At 53.8% G+C, this 18,786-nt stretch overlaps 3 pseudogenes; all 3 read right to left on the bottom strand.

Annotated features, from left to right (window-relative positions):
• Nucleotides 1–1,523: 1,523 nt before the first annotated feature.
• LOC118613158 lies at nt 1,524–1,638 on the bottom strand (annotated as a pseudogene).
• Nucleotides 1,639–7,273: 5,635 nt separating this feature from the next.
• LOC118613157 lies at nt 7,274–7,388 on the bottom strand (annotated as a pseudogene).
• A 5,551-nt stretch (nt 7,389–12,939) lies between these two features.
• LOC118613094 lies at nt 12,940–13,054 on the bottom strand (annotated as a pseudogene).
• Between the last annotated feature and the right edge of the window lie 5,732 nt (nt 13,055–18,786).

Here is an 18,786-nt window from a genome sequence, read left to right as displayed (position 1 = left end):
AGCAAGACGCACAGGCTCCATGGAGTATGTGTAGGTGAGCGCGCGCGCCTGCGTGCGTGTGTGTGTGTGTGTGTCTGTGTGTGTGTGTTGTGGCTGTTTGCTGCGGCCTGTCGCGAGCAAGAAGGCTCTCGCCGCACACGCGTGCGCGCTCTCGTGTGTCTCGGCCTTTCTGACGCAGCTGGTCAGTCCTGCTTCTCGTCCCGGGTGTGCGGGCCGGCCTCGCGCTTGGGCCGAGGGCACCTGGCTGTCGGGTGAGAAGGGCGGGGAGAAGCGTGTCGGAGAAGGTTTGAGGCCTCTGGCGGGGCGGGGCTGGGCGGGACGCGGCGTGGCGGGTGGGGGTGGCTGGTCCCGCGTCCCGGGAATGCGAGCACACTCCCAACGTGTGTTAGAGACGGTGGTCCTCGGGGCTCGGTCCTACGGAGCCCAGGAAGGAAAGGGCCTGGAGCGGTGAGAGGAAACGGCCCGGGACTGGCTGCAGGAGAGCAGGTGAGGGCGGGTGAGGGCGCGGGCCCGCGGCCATTGGAGACGCCCTTGGGCTCGGCCGCCCGCGGCGGACCACAGAGACAGCGGGCAAGTGAGTGAGCAGAGCCCAGGGGCATCCAGGGGCCACCTGGCTAGAGGGCGGCAAAAGGAGGGGGCGGCAAAAGCCTACGGCACCCGGCGTTCCCAGATGGTCTCCCACCCAAGTAATAGAATAACCAGTCCCGACCCTGCTTAGCTTCCAAGATCAGACAAGTTCAGGCGCATTCAGAGTGGTAGGGACTTAGACGGGAGAGCCTGTCGTCTGCCGCCCCAAGAGACCGAGCCTGGCCTCCTGGCCGCTGGAGACGCCCACGACTACACCGTACCTCCTCCTTGGGGGGAGCGCTGGGGGTTCCGCTAGAGAGGTGGCTGGAGCGAGAGCCAGCCGCGCTAAGGCACCACAGCCCTTGAGGGACTGAGCGGAGGGACTGGGTGGGCGCTCTCGCATCCCGGACCTGCCCAGGCCCCACACCACTTGCCTTCCCCGTCTTGGCCGTTTGGCAGGACCACGGCCCAGGCGTGCCTCGCCAATCTCTCGGCCACCTGGGCAACAAGGAAGGTGCAGCCCTGATAAGTTTCGACCTGGCCCTGAACCAGATCCACCCCCACCTCTGCGCTCCCCGGCGGGGCTGAGCCTGACCTGGCCAGAACCACGCGGAGACACCGGCCACACCACCAGGCAACGCTTCGCCCCGAAACCTCACCTTCCGCCCAGTGCCCTCCGCCCTTGAGTCTCGCCGCCGCCCCCCCCCCCCCCCCCCCCCCGTGGAGCCCAGGAAGCGAAGGGTCCAGAGTGGAGAGAAAACAGCCCAGGTCTGGCTGCAGGAGAGCAGGTGGGGGCGGGCGATGTCGCGGGGCGCATGGACTTTGGTGCAGCCCTTAAGCTCGGTCGCCTACCCGGGACCCCCGGAACAGCAAACGACCAAGTGAGCAAGTGAGCGAGGGCCCGGGGCATCCAGGGGCACCCCGGCTGGAGGGCGACAAAAGGAGGGGGCGGCAAAGGCCTACGGCACCCGGTATTCGCGGTCTCCCATCTGAGTACTAACCAGGCTCAACCCTGCTTAGCTTCCAAGATCAGACGGGATCGGGCACGTCCCGCGGGGTACAGCCGTAACCAGGAACACTGTCGCCTGCATTCCCAAAACTTCGAGCCTGGCCTCCCGGCCCCCGGAGACGCCCGCGCCTGCACCACAGCAGAAAATACATTTTATGACATACACGTGGGCGCTAATTTGAAATGCATGTGATAGCAGCAGAGAGAACTGTTCACGAGATGCGCCGCTGTGTTATTCCCCAAAATCCCACCAGATGGCGGCAGAGCGTAAAGTTTTATGATGACATGGATCGTTTCTGGACACCGGATGGCAGTAGAGAATGAATATTCATGATCGCTCAGCTGTTTATAATAAAATAGACACCCGATGGCATCAGAAAATTTATTTTTATTGTGGTCTACACTCTGTTATTCTCAAAATGCACACAGGATTGCTGCGGAAAACAAAATGTATGAATACGCTAGTACTTCCACAATGTCCACGAGATGGCAGCAGAGAACAAATTTCTCAAGACACGCGCTGCTGTGTTAGTCCCAAGATTCACACGAAATGGCAGCAGAAGAAAAGACATTCTGACAACATACCCTGGGGAGTCATTTTTTAAATGCACGTGAGGTAGTAGCAGAAATAACTTCTCAAGACGTGCACTCCTGTGCCATCCCCAAAATGCTGAGCCGATGGCAACAGGAAGTAACTTTTTATATTAACATACGCTTGCCTGTTATTTTCGAATGCCCACCGGACAGCAGCAGAGAATAATCTCTCACGACGTGTCCTTTTTTGTTTATCCCAAGATACACACGAGATTCCACGTACGAGAACTTTGTTCAACCAAACGTCCTTAGGTGTCGTTTTCTCACTGTACGAGATAACGAAAGAAATAACGGCTTACGACGTGTGCTATGGTGTTATTCCCGACGTGACGACAGGATGGCAGCACGGAATGAGTATTCGAGAGGATCTACAGTGGGATATTATTTCCCAATTGCCCACAAGACTAAAGCAGAAAATTATGTCATGACAAGCACTCCTGTGTTTCACACAGGATGCATGCGGAATGGCATCAGAAAACTTTTCATAATGACATTCCACAGAGTCTATTTTCAGAATGCACGTGAGATGGCCCCAAAATTGCATTTTACGACATGCGTTGTGATTTATTCAGAAAATGTTCACAGTGTAGCGGCAGGTGAGTATTCACAAGAGACACGCAGGTATTATTTCTGAAATGCCCTCCGGATGGCAGCGGCGAACAAATTTCACGACGTACACACTTTTGTTCTTCCCGAGATTCACACGACATGGCGACAGAGAAAACATTTATAGAGACACGCGATGGAGTGGTATTTTTAAAGGCGCACGACGGCGGCAGCGGTAACTTTTCACGGGACGCACTGTGGCGTTATTCCCAAAATGCTCACCAGGTGGCAGCAGAAAATAAATTTTTCTGCTCACATACACCTGAGTGTTATTATCAAAATTTCTACGAGATGGCAACAGAGAACAGTTTTTCATTACTTGCGGTCCTGTGCTCTTCTCAAGTTTAACCTGAAAAGGCACCAGAGAAAAAAATTATAGCGACATTCCCTGGGGTGTTATTTTTTAAATGCACACGAGATAGCGCCACTTTCTTCCCCATGACATTCACTATGGCATTATTCCCAAGTAACCACCAGACGGCCTCAGAAAATAATCCTGTGCTCACGTACACCTGGATATTATTTTCGAAATGCCCTTGAAATGGCAGCAGAGAATAACCTCATGACGTGGCCTCCCGTGTCTTTACACAGATGCAAATGAAATGGCAGTAGATAAAAGGTGATTCTAATGACGTTACTTTGGGTTTATTTTCAGAATGCACCTTGCACAGAAGCAGAGATAACATTTTAGGATCTGCGCTGTGTTATTACTCCCAGAATGCCCACCAGATGGCAGCAAGAATAAATTTTATGACACTCGTGTTCTTCTCAAGATGCACAATGCACGAAGGCACAGAAGGAATATTTACGATAACCTACACCAGGTTTTATTCCTGAAAACTCCACCGGGTGGCAGCAAAGAGTAAACTTTTTTATTTCGTACAATCCGGTGTTATTCCCCAAATTCCCACCTATGACGGCAGGAAATAAATTTAATGATGATATACACTTGGGTGTTATTTTCAAATTACCCACGAGACGGCAGCAGAGAAAAACTCTTCATAATGACATGCCCTGGGTGTTATTTCCAAAAGGAACATGAAAAAGAAGCAGAAATAACTTTGAGCAGCCCTGTCACGTTATTCCCAAATTTCCCACCGGATGGAAGCAGAGAATGAATATTCATAATGAGCTACACTCGATGACCTATTTTCAGGTGTTATTCCCAAAATGCACAGCAGATGACTGCACAGGATAATGAATAACATTTCATGGCCAACACTCTGCTGCTATTCCCAAAAAGTCCACGAGATGGCAGCAGAGGATAGGGAATAACATTTCATGGCGATCGCTCGGGGGCTAGTCCCAAAAGGCCCACGAGATGGCAGCAGAGGATTAGGAAAAATATCTCAGTACCTAAACTCCGGTGCTATTCCCAAAAATTCCACGAGATGGCACCAGACGATAAGGAATAATATTGCAATACCTAAACTCTGGTGCTATTCCCAAAAAGCCCACGAGATGGCAGCAGAGGCTTCGGAATAATATTTCAATCCCTAAACTCTGGTGCTAGTCCCAAAAAGCCCACGAGATGGGAGCAGAAGATGGGGAAAAACATTTCATGGTCGACACACTGCTGCTATTCCCAAAAATCCCACGGGATGGCAGCAGAGGCTTCGGAATAATATTTCAACAGCTAAACTCTGGTGCTATTCCACAAAAAGACCACGAGGTCGCAGCAGAGGCTTAGGAATAATATTTCAATACTTAAACTCGGTGCTATTCCCCGAAAAGCCCACGGGATGGCAGCAGAGGCTTAGGAATAATATTTCAATCCCTAAACTCTGGTGCTATTCCCGAAGAGTCCACGAGATGGCAGCAGAGGATTAGGAAGAATATCTCAATGCCTAAACTCTGGTGCTATTCTCAAAAATTCCACGAGATGGCAGCAGAGGCTTACGAATAATATTTCAATCCCTAAACTCTGGTGCTATTCCCCAGAGAGCCCACGAGATGGCAGCAGAGGCTTCGGAATAATATTTCAATCCCTAAACTCCGGTGCTATTCCCTAAAAAGGCCACGAGATGGCAGCAGAGGCTTCGGAATAATATTTCAATCCCTAAACTCTGGTGCTATTCCCTAAAAAGGCCACGAGATGGCAGCAGAGGCTTCGGAATAATATTTCAATCCCTAAACGCCGGTGCTATTCCCTAAAAAGGCCACGAGATGGCAGCAGAGGCTTCGGAATAATATTTCAATCCCTAAACTCTGGTGCTATTCCCAAGAAGCGGAACCCCGGGTCCGCGGAACCCCTGGGAACCCCTTCGTCCGCGGAACCCCTGGGAACCCCTTCGTCCGCGGAACCCCTGGGAACCCCTCGCTCCGCGGAACCCCTGGGAACCCCTTCGTCCGCGGAACCCCTGGGAACCCCTCGCTCCGCGGAAACCCCCTGGGAACCCCTCTTTCCGCGGAACCCCTGGAAAACCCCTCGCTCCGCGGAACCCTGGGAACCCCTTGTCCGCGGAACCCCTGAGAACCCTTCGTCCGCGGAACCCCTGGGAACCCCTCGCTCCGCGGAACCCTGGGAAACCCCTTCGTCCGCGGACCCCTGGGAACCCCTTCGTCCAGGTTACCCCTGGGAACCCCTTCGTTCGGGGAACCCCTGGGAACCCCTTCGCTCGGCGGAACCCCTGGGAAACCCCGGGTCCGCGGAACCCCTGGGAACCTCGCCGAACCCCTGGGAACCCCGTATCCCACCGGAACCGTGGAACCCCTGGGACCCCCGGATCCCAGGAACCCTGGGAACCCCTGGATCCCCGGAACCGCAGAACCCCTGGAACACAACGGAACCCCGGAACCGCAGGAAACCCCCTGGAACCCACGTAACCCCGGAGCCCCAGAACCCTTTTATCCCCGGAACCCGGCGCTCCCGGAACTCCGGAACATTGGCACCCCCGTATCCCGTGCCCCGATACAGGTCGGGGTCAGGGAAGTCTCGTTGTCCTTTGAGTCCTGCCGAGGTGGTACCACCGCAGACAGGCAAGCGCACAGGCTCCCTGGAGTATGTGTTGGTGTGCGCGCGCGCGCGCGCTTGCGCGCGCGTGTGTGTGGTGTGAGTGTGTGTGTGTGGCTGTTTGCTGCGGCCCCTGTCGCGAGCAAGAAGGCTCTCGCCGCACACGCGTGCGCGCTCTCGTGTGTCTCGGCCTTTCTGACGCAGATGGTCAGTCCTGCTTCTCGTCCCGGGTGTGCGGGCCGGCCTCGCGCTTGGGCCGAGGGCACCTGGCTGTCGGGTGAGAAGGGCGGGGAGAAGCGTGTCGGAGAAGGTTTGAGGCCTCTGGCGGGGCGGGGCTGGGCGGGACGCGGCGTGGCGGGAGGGGGTGGCTGGTCCCGCGTCCCGGGAATGCGAGCACACTCCCAACGTGTGTTAGAGACGGTGGTCCTCGGGGCTCGGTCCTACCGAGCCCAGGAAGGAAAGGGCCTGGAGCGGTGAGAGGAAACGGCCCGGGACTGGCTGCAGGAGAGCAGGTGAGGGCGGGTGAGGGCGCGGGCCCGCGGCCGTTGGAGACGCCCTTGGGCTCGGCCGCCCGCGGCGGACCACAGAGACAGCGGGCAAGTGAGTGAGCAGAGCCCAGGGGCATCCAGGGGCCACCTGGCTAGAGGGCGGCAAAAGGAGGGGGCGGCAAAAGCCTACGGCACCCGGCGTTCCCAGATGGTCTCCCACCCAAGTAATAGAATAACCAGTCCCGACCCTGCTTAGCTTCCAAGATCAGACAAGTTCAGGCGCATTCAGAGTGGTAGGGACTTAGACGGGAGAGCCTGTCGTCTGCCGCCCCAAGAGACCGAGCCTGGCCTCCTGGCCGCTGGAGACGCCCACGACTACACCGTACCTCCTCCTTGGGGGGAGCGCTGGGGGTTCCGCTAGAGAGGTGGCTGGAGCGAGAGCCAGCCGCGCTAAGGCACCACAGCCCTTGAGGGACTGAGCGGAGGGACTGGGTGGGCGCTCTCGCATCCCGGACCTGCCCAGGCCCCACACCACTTGCCTTCCCCGTCTTGGCCGTTTGGCAGGACCACGGCCCAGGCGTGCCTCGCCAATCTCTCGGCCACCTGGGCAACAAGGAAGGTGCAGCCCTGATAAGTTTCGACCTGGCCCTGAACCAGATCCACCCCCACCTCTGCGCTCCCCGGCGGGGCTGAGCCTGACCTGGCCAGAACCACGCGGAGACACCGGCCACACCACCAGGCAACGCTTCGCCCCGAAACCTCACCTTCCGCCCAGTGCCCTCCGCCCTTGAGTCTCGCCGCCGCCCCCCCCCCGCCCCCCGTGGAGCCCAGGAAGCGAAGGGTCCAGAGTGGAGAGAAAACAGCCCAGGTCTGGCTGCAGGAGAGCAGGTGGGGGCGGGCGATGTCGCGGGGCGCATGGACTTTGGTGCAGCCCTTAAGCTCGGTCGCCTACCCGGGACCCCCGGAACAGCAAACGACCAAGTGAGCAAGTGAGCGAGGGCCCGGGGCATCCAGGGGCACCCCGGCTGGAGGGCGACAAAAGGAGGGGGCGGCAAAGGCCTACGGCACCCGGTATTCGCGGTCTCCCATCTGAGTACTAACCAGGCTCAACCCTGCTTAGCTTCCAAGATCAGACGGGATCGGGCACGTCCCGCGGGGTACAGCCGTAACCAGGAACACTGTCGCCTGCATTCCCAAAACTTCGAGCCTGGCCTCCCGGCCCCCGGAGACGCCCGCGCCTGCACCACAGCAGAAAATACATTTTATGACATACACGTGGGCGCTAATTTGAAATGCATGCGATAGCAGCAGAGAGAACTGTTCACGAGATGCGCCGCTGTGTTATTCCCCAAAATCCCACCAGATGGCGGCAGAGTGTAAAGTTTTATGATGACATCGATCGTTTCTGGACACCGTATGGCAGTAGAGAATGAATATTCATGATCGCTCAGGTGTTTATAATAAAATAGACACCCGATGGCATCAGAAAATTTATTTTTATTGTGGTCTACACTCTGTTATTCTCAAACTGCACACAGGATTGCTGCGGAAAACAAAATTTATGAATACGCTGGTACTTTCACAATGTCCACGAGACGGCAGCAGAGAACAAATTTCTCAAGACATGCGCTGCTGTGTTAGTCCCAAGATTCACACGAAATGGCAGCAGAAAAAAAAAAAAATTCTAACAACACACCCTGGGGAGTCATTTTTTAAATGCACATGAGGTAGTAGCAGAAATAACTTCTCAAGACGTGCACTCCTGTGTCATCCCCAAAATGCTGAGCCGATGGCAACAGGAAGTAACTTTTTCTATTAACGTACGCTTGCCTGTTATTTTCAAATGCCCACCGGACAGCAGCAGAGAATAATCTCTCATGACGTGTCCTTTTTTGTTTATCCCAAGATACACACGAGATTCCACGTACGAGAACTTTGTTCAACCAAACGTCCTTAGGTGTCATTTTCTAACTGTACGAGATAACGAAAGAAATAGCGGCTTACGACGTGTGCTATGGTGTTATTCCCGACATGACGACAGGATGGCAGCACGGAATGAGTATTCGAGAGGATCTACAGTAGGATATTATTTCCCAATTGCCCACAAGACTAAAGCAGAAAATTATGTCATGACAAGCACTCCTGTGTTTGACACAAGACGCACGTGGAATGGCATCAGAAAACTTTTCATAATGACATTCCACAGAGTCTATTTTCAGAATGCACGTGAGATGGCCCCAAAATTGCATTTTATGACATGCGTTGTGATTTATTCAGAAAATGCTCACAGTGTAGCGGCAGGTGAGTATTCACAAGAGACACGCAGGTATTATTTCTGAAATGCCCTCCGGATGGCAGCGGCGAACAAATTTCACGACGTACACACTTTTGTTCTTCCCGAGATTCACACGACATGGCGACAGAGAAAACATTTATAGAGACACGCGATGGAGTGGTATTTTTAAAGGCGCACGACGGCGGCAGCGGTAACTTTTCACGGGACGCACTGTGGCGTTATTCCCAAAATGCTCACCAGGTGGCAGCAGAAAATAAATTTTTCTGCTCACGTACACCTGAGTGTTATTATCAAAATTTCTACGAGATGGCAACAGAGAACAGTTTTTCATTACTTGCGGTCCTGTGCTCTTCTCAAGTTTAACCGGAAAAGGCACCAGAGAAAAAAATTATAGCGACATTCCCTGGGGTGTTATTTTTTAAATGCACACGAGATAGCGCCACTTTTTTCCCCATGACATTCTCTATGGCATTATTCCCAAGTAACCACCAGACGGCCTCAGAAAATAATCCTGTGCTCACGTACACCTGGATATTATTTTCGAAATGCCCTTGAAATGGCAGCAGAGAATAACCTCATGACGTGGCCTCCCGTGTCTTTACACAGATGCAAATGAAATGGCAGTAGATAAAAGGTGATTCTAATGACGTTCCTTTGGGTTTATTTTCAGAATGCACCTTGCACAGAAGCAGAGATAACATTTTAGGATCTGCGCTGTGTTATTACTCCCAGAATGCCCACCAGATGGCAGCAAGAATAAATTTTATGACACTCGTGTTCTTCTCAAGATGCACAATGCACGAAGGCACAGAAGGAATATTTACGATAACCTACACCAGGTTTTATTCCTGAAAACTCCACCGGGTGGCAGCAAAGAGTAAACTTTTTTATTTCGTACAATCCGGTGTTATTCCCCAAATTCCCACCTATGACGGCAGGAAATAAATTTAATGATGATATACACTTGGGTGTTATTTTCAAATTACCCACGAGACGGCAGCAGAGAAAAACTCTTCATAATGACATGCCCTGGGTGTTATTTCCAAAAGGAACATGAAAAAGAAGCAGAGATAACTTTGAGCAGCCCTGTCACGTTATTCCCAAATTTCCCACCGGATGGAAGCAGAGGATGAATATTCATAATGAGCTACACTCGATGACCTATTTTCAGGTGTTATTCCCAAAATGCACAGCAGATGACTGCACAGGATAATGAATAACATTTCATGGCCAACACTCTGCTGCTATTCCCAAAAAGTCCACGAGATGGCAGCAGAGGATAGGGAATAACATTTCATGGCGATCGCTCGGGGGCTAGTCCCAAAAGGCCCACGAGATGGCAGCAGAGGATTAGGAAAAATATCTCGGTACCTAAACTCCGGTGCTATTCCCAAAAATTCCACGAGATGGCACCAGAGACGATAAGGAATAATATTGCAATACCTAAACTCTGGTGCTATTCCCAAAAAGCCCACGAGATGGCAGCAGAGGCTTCGGAATAATATTTCAATCCCTAAACTCTGGTGCTAGTCCCAAAAAGCCCACGAGATGGGAGCAGAAGATGGGGAAAAACATTTCATGGTCGACACACTGCTGCTATTCCCAAAAATCCCACGGGATGGCAGCAGAGGCTTCGGAATAATATTTCAACAGCTAAACTCTGGTGCTATTCCACAAAAAGACCACGAGGTCGCAGCAGAGGCTTAGGAATAATATTTCAATACTTAAACTCGGTGCTATTCCCCGAAAAGCCCACGGGATGGCAGCAGAGGCTTAGGAATAATATTTCAATCCCTAAACTCTGGTGCTATTCCCGAAGAGTCCACGAGATGGCAGCAGAGGATTAGGAAGAATATCTCAATGCCTAAACTCTGGTGCTATTCTCAAAAATTCCACGAGATGGCAGCAGAGGCTTACGAATAATATTTCAATCCCGAAACTCTGGTGCTATTCCCCAGAGAGCCCACGAGATGGCAGCAGAGGCTTCGGAATAATATTTCAATCCCTAAACTCCGGTGCTATTCCCTAAAAAGGCCACGAGATGGCAGCAGAGGCTTCGGAATAATATTTCAATCCCTAAACTCTGGTGCTATTCCCTAAAAAGGCCACGAGATGGCAGCAGAGGCTTCGGAATAATATTTCAATCCCTAAACGCCGGTGCTATTCCCTAAAAAGGCCACGAGATGGCAGCAGAGGCTTCGGAATAATATTTCAATCCCTAAACTCTGGTGCTATTCCCAAGAAGCGGAACCCCGGGTCCGCGGAACCCCTGGGAACCCCTTGGTACGCGGAACCCCTGGGAACCCCTCGCTCCGCGGAACCCCTGGGAACCCCTCGCTCCGCGGAACCCCTGGGAACCCCTTTGCCGCGGAACCCCTGAGAACCCCTCGCTCCGCGGAACCCCTGAGAACCCCTCGCTCCGCGGAACCCCTGAGAACCCCTCGCTCCGCGGAACCCCTGGGAACCCCTTCGCCGCGGAACCCCTGAGAACCCCTTCGCCGCGGAACCCCTGAGAACCCCTTCGTCGGCGGAACCCCTGAGAACCCCTCGCTCCGCGGAACCCCTGGGAACCCCTTCGTCGGCGGAACCCCTGGGAACCCCTCGCTCCGCGGAACCCCTGGGAACCCCTCGCTCCGCCGAACCCCTGGGTACCCCGTATCCCCCGGAACCGTGGAACCCCTGGGACCCCCGGATCCCAGGAACCCCTGGGAACCCCTGGATCCCCGGAACCGCAGAACCCCTGGAACACACGGAACCCCGGAACCGCGGAACCCCTGGAACCCCCGTAACCCCGGAGCCCCAGAACCCTTTTATCCCCGGAACCCCGGCGCTCCCGGAACTCCCGGAACCTTGGCACCCCTGTATCCCGTGCCCCGATACGGGTCGGGGCTCAGGGAGTCTCGTTGTCCTTTGAGTCCTGCCGAGGTACCACCGCAGACAGGCAAGACGCACAGGCTCCCTGGAGTATGTGTGTGTGTGTGAGTGTGTGTGTGTGTGGCTGTTTGCTGCGGCCTGTCGCGAGCAAGAAGGCTCTCGCCGCACACGCGTGCGCGCTCTCGTGTGTCTCGGCCTTTCTGACGCAGCTGGTCAGTCCTGCTTCTCGTCCCGGGTGTGCGGGCCGGCCTCGCGCTTGGGCCGAGGGCACCTGGCTGTCGGGTGAGAAGGGCGGGGAGAAGCGTGTCGGAGGAAGGTTTGAGGCCTCTGGCGGGGCGGGGCTGGGCGGGACGCGGCGTGGCGGGTGGGGGTGGCTGGTCCCGCGTCCCGGGAATGCGAGCACACTCCCAACGTGTGTTAGAGACGGTGGTCCTCGGGGCTCGGTCCTACCGAGCCCAGGAAGGAAAGGGCCTGGAGCGGTGAGAGGAAACGGCCCGGGACTGGCTGCAGGAGAGCAGGTGAGGGCGGGTGAGGGCGCGGGCCCGCGGCCATTGGAGACGCCCTTGGGCTCGGCCGCCCGCGGCGGACCACAGAGACAGCGGGCAAGTGAGTGAGCAGAGCCCAGGGGCATCCAGGGGCCACCTGGCTAGAGGGCGGCAAAAGGAGGGGGCGGCAAAAGCCTACGGCACCCGGCGTTCCCAGATGGTCTCCCACCCAAGTAATAGAATAACCAGTCCCGACCCTGCTTAGCTTCCAAGATCAGACAAGTTCAGGCGCATTCAGAGTGGTAGGGACTTAGACGGGAGAGCCTGTCGTCTGCCGCCCCAAGAGACCGAGCCTGGCCTCCCGGCCGCTGGAGACGCCCACGACTACACCGTACCTCCTCCTTGGGGGGAGCGCTGGGGGTTCCGCTAGAGAGGTGGCTGGAGCGAGAGCCAGCCGCGCTAAGGCACCACAGCCCTTGAGGGACTGAGCGGAGGGACTGGGTGGGCGCTCTCGCATCCCGGACCTGCCCAGGCCGCAGACCACTTGCCTTCCCCGTCTTGGCCGTTTGGCAGGACCACGGCCCAGGCGTGCCTCGCCAATCTCTCGGCCACCTGGGCAACAAGGAAGGTGCAGCCCTGATAAGTTTCGACCTGGCCCTGAACCAGATCCACCCCACCTCTGCGCTCCCCGGCGGGGCTGAGCCCGACCTGGCCAGAACCACGCGGAGACACCGGCCACACCACCAGGCAACGCTCCGCCCCGAAACCTCACCTTCCGCCCAGTGCCCTCCGCCCTTGAGGCTCGCCTCCCCACCCCCCCTCCCCCCGCCCGTGGAGCCCAGGAAGCGAAGGGTCCAGAGTGGGGAGAAAACAGCCCAGGTCTGGCTGCAGGAGAGCAGGTGGGGGCGGGCGATGTCGCGGGGCGCATGGACTTTGGTGCAGCCCTTAAGCTCGGTCGCCTACCCGGGACCCCCGGAACAGCAAACGACCAAGTGAGCAAGTGAGCGGGGGCCCGGGGCATCCAGGGGCACCCCGGCCGGAGGGCGACAAAAGGAGGGGGCGGCAAAGGCCTACGGCACCCGGTATTCGCGGTCTCCCATCTAAGTACTAACCAGGCTCAACCCGGCTTAGCTTCCAAGATCAGACGGGATCGGGCACGTTCCGCGGGGTACAGCCGTAACCAGGAACACTGTCGCCTGCATTCCCAAAACTTCGAGCCTGGCCTCCCGGCCCCCGGAGACGCCCGCGCCTGCACCACGGCAGAGAATACATTTTATGACATACACGTGGGCGCTAATTTGAAATGCATGTGATAGCAGCAGAGAGAACTGTTCACGAGATGCGCCGCTGTGTTATTCCCCAAAATCCCACCAGATGGCGGCAGAGCGTAAAGTTTTATGATGACATGGATCGTTTCTGGACACCGGATGGCAGTAGAGAATGAATATTCATGATCGCTCAGGTGTGTATAATAAAATAGACACCCGATGGCATCAGAAAATTTATTTTTATTGTGGTCTACACTCTGTTATTCTCAAAATGCACACGGGATTGCTGCGGAAAACAAAATTTATGAATACGCTAGTACTTTCACAATGTCCACGAGATGGCAGCAGAGAACAAATTGCTCAAGACATGCGCTGCTGTGTTAGTCCCAAGATTCACACGAAACGGCAGCAGAAAAAAAAAATTCTAACAACATACCCTGGGGAGTCATTTTTTAAATGCACATGAGGTAGTAGCAGAAATAACTTCTCAAGACGTGCACTCCTGTGTCATCCCCAAAATGCTGAGCCGATGGCAACAGGAAGTAACTTTTTCTATTAACATACGCTTGCCTGTTATTTTCAAATGCCCACCGGACAGCAGCAGAGAATAATCTCTCATGACGTGTACTTTTTTGTTTATCCCAAGATACACACGAGATTCCACGTACGAGAACTTTGTTCAACCAAACGTCCTTAGGTGTCATTTTCTAACTGTACGAGATAACGAAAGAAATAGCGGCTTACGACGTGTGCTATGGTGTTATTCCCGACGTGACGACAGGATGGCAGCACGGAATGAGTATACAAGAGGATCTACAGTAGGATATTATTTCCCAATTGCCCACAAGACTAAAGCAGAAAATTATGTCATGACAAGCACTCCTGTGTTTGACACAAGACGCACGTGGAATGGCATCAGAAAACTTTTCATAATGACATTCCACAGAGTCTATTTTCAGAATGCACGTGAGATGGCCCCAAAATTGCATTTTATGACATGTGTTGTGATTTATTCAGAAAATGCTCACAGTGTAGCGGCAGGTGAGTATTCACAAGAGACACGCAGGTATTATTTCTGAAATGCCCTCCGGATGGCAGCGGCGAACAAATTTCACGACGTACACACTTTTGTTCTTCCCGAGATTCACACGACATGGCGACAGAGAAAACATTTATAGAGACACGCGATGGAGTGGTATTTTTAAAGGCACACGACGGCGGCAGCGGTAACTTTTCACGGGACGCACTGTGGCGTTATTCCCAAAATGCTCACCAGGTGGCAGCAGAAAATAAATTTTTCTGCTCACGTACACCTGAGTGTTATTATCAAAATTTCTACGAGATGGCAACAGAGAACAGTTTTTCATTACTTGCGGTCCTGTGCTCTTCTCAAGTTTAACCTGAAAAGGCACCAGAGAAAAAAATTATAACGACATTCCCTGGGGTGTTATTTTTTAAATGCACACGAGATAGCGCCACTTTTTTCCCCATGACATTCTCTATGGCATTATTCCCAAGTAACCACCAGACGGCCTCAGAAAATAATCCTGTGCTCACGTACACCTGGATATTATTTTCGAAATGCCCTTGAAATGGCAGCAGAGAATAACCTCATGACGTGCCCTCCCGTGTCTTTACACAGATGCAAATGAAATGGCAGTAGATAAAAGGTGATTCTAATGACGTTACTTTGGGTTTGTTTTCAGAATGCACCTTGCACAGAAGCAGAGATAACATTTTAGGATCTGCGCTGTGTTATTACTCCCAGAATGCCCACCAGATGGCAGCAAGAATAAATTTTATGACACTCGTGTTCTTCTCAAGATGCACAATGCACGAAGGCACATAAGGAATATTTACGATAACCTACACCAGGTTTTATTCCTGAAAACTCCACCAGGTGACAGCAAAGAGTAAACTTTTTTATTTCGTACAATCCGGTGTTATTCCCCAAATTCCCACCTATGACGGCAGGAAATAAATTTAATGATGATATACACTTGGGTGTTATTTTCAAATTACCCACGAGACGGCAGCAGAGAAAAACTCTTCATAATGACATGCCCTGGGTGTTATTTCCAAAAGGAACATGAAAAAGAAGCAGAGATAACTTTGAGCAGCCCTGTCATGTTTTTCCCAAATTTCCCACCGGATGGAAGCAGAGAATGAATATTCATAATGAGCTACACTCGATGACCTATTTTCAGGTGTTATTCCCAAAATGCACAGCAGATGACTGCACAGGATAATGAATAACATTTCATGGCCAACACTCTGCTGCTATTCCCAAAAAGTCCACGAGATGGCAGCAGAGGATAGGGAATAACATTTCATGGCGATCGCTCGGGGGCTAGTCCCAAAAGGCCCACGAGATGGCAGCAGAGGATTAGGAAAAATATCTCAGTACCTAAACTCCGGTGCTATTCCCAAAAATTCCACGAGATGGCACCAGACGATAAGGAATAATATTGCAATACCTAAACTCTGGTGCTATTCCCAAAAAGCCCACGAGATGGCAGCAGAGGCTTAGGAATAATATTTCAATACCTAAACTCTGGTGCTATTCCCAAAAAGCCCACGAGATGGGAGCAGAAGATGGGGAAAAACATTTCATGGTCGACACACTGCTGCTATTCCCAAAAATCCCACGGGATGGCAGCAGAGGCTTCGGAATAATATTTCAATACCTAAACTCTGGTGCTATTCCACAAAAAGACCACGAGGTGGCAGCAGAGGCTTAGGAATAATATTTCAATACTTAAACTCGGTGCTATTCCCCCAAAAGCCCACGGGATGGCAGCAGAGGCTTAGGAATAATATTTCAATACCTAAACTCTGGTGCTATTCCCGAAGAGTCCACGAGATGGCAGCAGAGGATTAGGAAGAATATCTCAATGCCTAAACTCTGGTGCTATTCTCAAAAATTCCACGAGATGGCAGCAGAGGCTTACGAATAATATTTCAATCCCTAAACTCTGGTGCTATTCCCCAAAAAGGCCACGAGATGGCAGCAGAGGCTTCGGAATAATATCTCAATACCTAAACTCCGGTGCTATTCCCCAAAAAGGCCACGAGATGGCAGCAGAGGCTTAGGAATAATATTTCAATACCTAAACTCTGGTGCAATTCCCCAAAAACCCCACGAGATGGCAACAGAAGATAGGGAAAAACATTTCATGGTCGACACACTGCTTCTATACGCAAAAAGCTCATGAGATGGCAGCAGAGGCTTCGGAATAATATTTCAATCCCTAAACTCTGTTGCTATTCCCAACAAGCGGAACCCCGGATCTGCAGACACCCCTGGGAACCCCTCGCTCCGCCGAACCCCTGGGAACCCCTTCGTCCCCGGAACCCCTGGGAACCCCTCGCTCCGCGGAACCCCTGGGAACCCCTTGGTCCGCGGAACCCCTGGGAACCCCCGGGTCCGCGGAACCCCTGGGAACCCCCGGGTCCGCGGAACCCCTGGGAACCCCCGGGTCCGCGGAACCCCTGGGAACGCCTTGCTCCGCGGAACCCCTGGGAACCCCCGGGTCCGCGGAACCCCCGCGAACCCCTTGCTCCGCGGAACCCCTGGGAACCCCCGGGTCCGCGGAACCCCTGGGAACCCCTTGCTCCGCGGAACCCCTGGGAACCCCTTGCTCCGCGGAACCCCTGGGAACCCCTTGCTCCGCAGAACCCCTGGGAACCCCTTGCTCCGCCGAAGCCCTGAGAACCCCTTGCTCGGCGGAATCCCTGGAACCGCAGAACCCCTGGAACACCCTGAACCTCGGAACCGCGGAACCCCTGTAACCCCTGTAGCTCCTGAACCCCAGAACCCTTTTATCCCCGGATCCCCGGCGCTCCCGGAACTCCCGGAACCTTGGCACCCCTGTATCCCGTGCCCCGAACAGGTCGGGGCTCAGGGAGTCTCGTTGTCCTTTGAGTCCTGCCGAGGTACCACCGCAGACAGGCAAGACGCACAGGCTCCCTGGAGTATGTGTGTGTGCGCGCGCGCGCGCGCGCGCGCGTGTGCGTGTGTGTGTGTGTGTGTGTGTGTGTGTGGCTGTTTGCTGCGTCCTGTCGCCAGCAAGAATGCTCTCGCCGCGCACGCGCGCGCTCTCGTGTATCTCGGCCTCTCTGACGTGGCTGGTGGTTCCCGCTCCTCGTCCCGGGTGTGCGGGCCGGCCTCACACCTGGTCCGAGGGGCACCTGGCTGTCGGGTGAGAAGGGCGGGGAGAAGCGTGTCGGAGGAGACTTGCGGCCTCTGCCGGGGCGGGGCCAGGCGGGGCGCGGCAGGATAGGTGGGGGTGGCCGGTCGGTCCCGCGTCCCGGGGATGCGAGCACACTCCCAGCGTGTGTCAGAGACAGCGGTCCTCGGGGCTCGGTCCCGCGGAGCCCAGGAAGGAAAGGGCCTGGAGCAGTGAGAGGAAACAGCCCAGGACTGGCTGCAGGAGAGCAGGTGGAGGCGGGCGCTGGCGCGGGACACACAGACGTTCGTGCAGCCCTTGGGCTAGGGCGCTTGCGCAGGACCCCGGAGAGAGCGACCGAGCAGGGTCCAGGGGCGTGCCGGAGGGCGGCGGCAACAGCCTACAGCACCCGGTATTCCCAGGCGGGCTTCCGCGATCAGACGAGATCGGGCACGTTCAGGATGGTATGGCCGTAGACGAAAGAAGCTGTCGCCTGCCGCCTCAAGTGATCGAGCCCCGACTCCCGGGCGCCAGAGACGCCTGCACCTGCAGCGGACCTCCTGCGGGGGGGCAGGGATTCCGCCGGTGAGGCCTTGGCCGGTTCGCAGCCCTGCGGGAGGTCTGGGTGAGCACTCCCGGGACTGGCCAGCAAAGAAATTTCTCATGATGACATACACTCATCAGTTATTCCCGGGATACACACTGGATGGCAACAAATAATAACTTTTCATGATAACATACATTCATGTGTTACTTCAGTGATAGCCAGGATGACAGCGCAGAATAACTTTTTCTGAAGATATACACTTGGATGCTATACCCAAAATGCCCACCAGATAGCAGCAGAAAATGCCTTTTTCTTAATTGTACTCTAATGTTATTCCCAAGATGCTCACTACATGGTGGCCGAAAACGAATTTTCATGATGCCCGACACTCCGATGTTATTCCTAAAATTCCAACCAGATGGCGGCAGAAAATAAATTTTTCTAATGACATACGCCAGGGTGTTATTTTCAAAATGTCCAAGATATGGCAGCAGGGAATAATTTTTCGTGAAATGCAGTCCTGCGTTATTCCCAATATTCATACAAAATGGGAGAAGATAAAAAATTCTAAACGACATGCACACGAGACAGCGGCAGAAATAAGTTTTCATGACATGCACTGTGGTGTTGCTCCCAAAATACAGACCAGATAGCAGCAGAGAAAGAATATTCATGGTGACCTACACTCGGGTGTTCTTCCGAAAATACCCATCAGATGGCAGCAGAGAAGTTTTTTGGTTTTTTTTTTTTTCTTTTTGCTTCCACTCTGAAGTTACTCCAAGACGCAAAGCAGATGAGAGCAGAAAATATATTATCATGATGGCATACACTGAGCTGTTATTCCAAAAAATGCCACAGGATAGCAGTATAAAATTAATTTTTATGATGACATACACTAGTTTGTAATTTTCAAAATGGCATTAAGTGGCA

The sequence above is a fragment of the Rousettus aegyptiacus genome, unplaced genomic scaffold, assembly GCF_014176215.1.
Source record: "Rousettus aegyptiacus isolate mRouAeg1 unplaced genomic scaffold, mRouAeg1.p scaffold_m13_p_17, whole genome shotgun sequence".
Lineage (NCBI taxonomy): Eukaryota > Metazoa > Chordata > Mammalia > Chiroptera > Pteropodidae > Rousettus > Rousettus aegyptiacus.
This window is presented reverse-complemented; position numbering and strand designations above follow the sequence as displayed.